Here is a 4,937-nt window from a genome sequence, read left to right on the forward strand (position 1 = left end):
ACCCCATGCTATATGGATAGTCACTCTTAAGTAAAAAAATATTGTGGTTTGCTATTAAGTTATAGATCAAATCATAGTAGTTCAGCTCCCAGTTAGAATGACACCCTCCCTTAAAACTCATGTTTTCTTCTGAAATTACTAACAGAATTTTTCCTTAGCATTCAAAACTCTGTTATCAATTCAGAAGCATCCTCCCTGGCATTGCCTTCTATACCACAGCCCAGCTCTCAGAACAACATTTCTGCAAGAAGGCGGGCTCCTTGGGAAGATGTGGCATCCTATCTCTTCGATCAGATTGGTTAGCTTATTAACTGCTGACCTGTGCACCTTTCCCTCACACCTGGTCTTGATCCCAGGGTGAGTCTGGTGGAGCAGACTTACTTGCCATGGGACAACTGTATATGGGTGCAAATCCTCCATTCATTTCCATAACGACTTCATCAGGTTATCCCAAAAATGTACCCAGTACACATGAAAACCTTCAGTTCCCAAACATTTCACTTTACACCCATCCTGCCCCTCCCCAATGTGTTTGCACTCCTCATGATCACAAGCGAAGCGAACATTCAAAGTCAGGACCTCAGGACTTCATCACACAGAAGGTGCAATCATTAAGCAAAACCTGTTTCCTAGAGCCTAAACTCTAGGTGGCTTGCAATGTCCCATGAACCAGCTGTCAGAGGTCAGTCCAGGAAGAATAATCAACGACAGCCTAGTACTTTCAGAAAACAGACTGTGTCTCTTAAGAAATCCATGAATGTACTACTTTTGTTGCTGTTTCTCACTTTACACTTTGGGGATGGAAAAACTAAACTTAGGGAAACTTCATCTGGTTCCTTTTTGCCTCGGCCCTCATGCAATCAACTGAAGGTCAATGCTGGCAAGAGCTTCAAGAGCATTAGTCTTGTGGCTTTGATGAAAATCAGAGCTTAAAATGCTCATAAGTATCCAAATGGCAGCAGATACAAGGCATTTCATGATGTGCACGGATTTCTCTGTAAGAATGGCGTTAACAGTGAAGAATCAAACACTGAAACCTTAACTGGGGTCTCCATCTCAGAAGATACTACTCTTGCTGGTGAAAGTCACTCTGGACAAAGCCCCCTAATTCCACACTGGCCTCCCCCGGTCCACCTTGGCCAGCCTGCAAAGTTTACAGAATGAGAGGAAAAGAGAACAGGGACCCAATATAGTGCCTAAATTCTGCCACTGCCACCACTAAGGAGGCATGTGTAACTTTGCCCAAGGTATTCAAAAGTGCCTGAGGAAACCGTCTTCGTAAATGTAATGACACCTTTGAGGCAAATAAGCCTTAACCTGTGTTTGGCTTTTATGATCTGTTCCTGTGTGTAGCTTATAATAATACAAGTATCTCCTACCTCATGACCCACCTCAAACCGGCCTACGTGCCTCTCTTTCCCAAGGACCATGGACAGTTTTGAGACTCAACATGCCCGCTTACCACCTCTGGGGCTTTCACACTTTTATTTGGTATTCCATGCTGTATCTCTCAATTTATTTTTAGGACATAATGAGAAGGACCCACCGAATTCCAGTCTGGCATTTACCTCTGGCTCTGACAGGTGGAAGTGTTAGCTAATTAGATAAGTGTTAAATAATTAATTACTCCAGTGAATTAATTAAACTGATTAACACATCTGTTTTCAGTGCAAATTCTGTCAGCCAATGATCTTGATCACTTACAGTGCCAGTCAGGTAATGCCAGCAAAGATTTATGGACCCCGTATAACAACTCCCCAGGACAGTAAGGCAAGCTGTCATCATTTAGGTGAAGTGCAGAGTAGTTTTATAGAATCCATGAAAGCAGAGTACTAATAAATGTCTTCTGGGTAGTATTAAATTATATTCTCTACTCTCTAGTTTTCAATCTTTCCAAGACTCAATTCTACTCTTATGATAGGTTGTTCCTTGAAGATTTTTTTTTTATTGACTGCATTGCAAAAGGCCAGTCACCTGATCAGGAAGGGAAAATATTTTGTTCTTAGAAAGCATGCACACAGGACTGCATAAAGCAAACTCCAACCGTCTCTGGGCATTTCACAAACAGAGGCTGAGTGCCAGGCACAGCCCCATGACTCAGCACAGCCTTGAGGTCTGCAGGGCCTACACGCATCAGCTCTGCCACATCCATGCTCCACAGTGTCTGGCCTGAGACAACATACTTCACTTCCCACCATCTTCCTCCACAGCGACAGCATTTTCATATTCTCACTGCTTGACAAGAATTTTTTTAATCTGTCTTAATTTTGCCCTGAAACTCTAATGTTTGAAAAAAGAAGTCAGAGTCCTAGCATAAAACTGGATAGCATCTGGGTCTCTCCCCATTTGGCACACTTTCTGTTGAATATGGAAGACTTACTCATGTGCACTTAGAACCATACCCGCACCTATAGCAGGGAAGGCGTGGGGCTGGGAACACAGGGCTCCCAGAACCTGGATGCAAAGGCCGGGCACCACCTTGTGCCAGGCTGTGCCGCATTCTGAGGACGCAAACAGGATGAGCAGGGTAGTATCTGCTCTAAGGAAGTCACACTCCAGTGGGGGAGGGGGATGAATGGCACAGAATATGGCAGGTGCTGTGAAAACTCAGAGGAGAGGCCCCAGACCCAGACTGGGGAGGCAGGGACTTCCAGGAGGATGTGATGCCTGCATTGGGTCTGGGGAAAGATGAAGTCCCCCAAAATACTGCTGCGGGTGGACATGGGGTGAATATGAGAGGGCTGTGCTCCTGTCCCAGGGAACAACACAGAAAATCCACAGAGGTGACTGAAAAAGCATCGCGTTTCAAGAGCTGTTAGTAGCAGTACATGATTTTCTTCCATGTATTTGCACCAAAACTTCTCACACAGGGCCTTGGTGGCTCTCAGTTTTTGAGATTCTGGTATTTTTAAAAAGAAAGAAAGGCCAAAAAGGTAAATATTATACTAGTAGTAATATATTTTGAATGTTTACATTTAATGACTTGGCATCTTAACTCTTCATAAACAATACAATCAAATTTACTACTCACAAGACATTGCAGGGCTTCTAAGAACATTTAAATCATCACACACTGTAAGTTTACTGGAGCACAAGTTTATGCTCTTCCCCCTGATTCTCCCCTTCTTCCAGTGTAGTTGGGGACTCTATGCATATATGCACATAAAGTCTAATTTTAGACCAAATGGCCCCTGGGGCCCGTGGGGCTAGGCCTGCCTCCCTGAGGTCAGGCCTTGGGGCTCTTTTCCTTCCTCTCACACTAACCCCTTCTTCTCCAGGCCTGGAGGCTCTGCTGTTAGGATGCCTCTCTGTGAGGTACGCATTGAACTTGTATCAGTTCAGCAAGGCTGCAGCCAACACCACCATCCAGGAAGGTCACACACACATACACACACACACACACACACACACACACACACCCCAGAACCAGCCTCACAGCCTGTGGGCGATAGGGGTGGCAGTGCATGGCCCAGTCCCCATATGAACTCCCTGCTTTTTCTCTCTCTGCGGCAGGTCTCCCAGGGTGGGGACAGGTAACGCAGTGTCCCTACCTCCAGGGCACCAGATCCCCCACTCCACCATTTGGCCCTTAGCACCATCCATGGCTTGAAAGAACTTGAAAATGTCTTAAGTGATCCACTCTGATGCTAAGCAGTTTACTTTTTCATTTATTCATTCAACAAATATTTACTGAGTATTCACTATGCTCCAGCAAGTCTAAGCAGACTTGGAGATACAGGTATGACTGAGACAGCTCTTGCTTCTCTGATTTCTTCCACAAAAAGATTGACATTCATGAATGAAGAAAACACAGTTACCACATTTTTCATGCTCACCTGTGTGTTGAAACGCATACATGAAGTGTATCTTCATCCTTTTATTCTTCAGGCCTAATAACTAAAACTTATTGAATCTTTGGATCATTCCTCAAGTGTTTATTTCCCAGTACACAGATTGTGGCTGCCTCAAATCCTTTTTGGAGGAAGGGGGGCATTAAAAACCCACATTGGTTATTTTATGGTGTAGATATATTGCAGCTTACCATTTTTACACCTATGTGCAAAGACAATGTACCTTCTTTTCTATTAGCCATCCAATCTTTTCCACTAGGCCTGCCATCCCAGAAGTCGGGGCAGAAGGTGGTGACTTTAAACTTGCCAATCAATAGCGTCTTCATGCCTTTGGTTTAAAGAGTCTCATTTAGATGACACGTTCTCTTTCAGACAGCTGCTCAGTCTTTCTAGTTTCCAGCCTCTGCCCACTGCTTCTGCGGTGAGACCTACTGAATGGTGAATGGTGTGGGCAGGGCGGGCTTTACCCGATTTCTTGGCAGTGAGGAAGAGGAGGGCTCCAGTATGCAGGGGCTCGGGTCCTTGTCCTTCGGCTGCCTGAGGAGGCAGGTCAGGCCTTGTCCACTGTGTCCTTGGGAGGAATCTGTGGCTCTGAGGGTTGGTCTGTGTGTCCCTGCATGGGACCACTGAGAATCAGCTAGTCGCTCTTCGCTAATGGAACACCACGCTGGTGCCTTCCTTTGATGTCTGTGGCCTCTACTATTTGTCTCCAGCCTCAAAGCCCCCTTCCCTCGTGGCTTCCTTGCTCAGTCCCCTCGCCTCTGACAGCTCACAGGTGTCCGAGAACCTCTGTCTTTCTGATGGGAACACTCAAGAACTTTGAGGCCCCTGATGCCAGACGTAGGCTCTGGGGGACACTGATGTTGCGGTTGGCTGTCTCTCTCTCTCTCTCCTCCACTGCTACCCCTTTCCCACCCCAGGCTGGATGCGGGCCTGGGCTGAATAGGGAGATTCTCCCGGACACTTGCGACCTCTCCTGGGCTACGCTGAAAGATGCGGCCTCAGGCTCCAGTGTGCTGACGCTGACTGATGCCGAGTTGGATGTCTGTGTCTCCCCTGAATGTCATCCCCAAGGGCGGATGGCCA

Source organism: Manis pentadactyla, chromosome 8, assembly GCF_030020395.1.
Source record: "Manis pentadactyla isolate mManPen7 chromosome 8, mManPen7.hap1, whole genome shotgun sequence".
In the NCBI taxonomy this organism is placed as follows: domain Eukaryota; kingdom Metazoa; phylum Chordata; class Mammalia; order Pholidota; family Manidae; genus Manis; species Manis pentadactyla.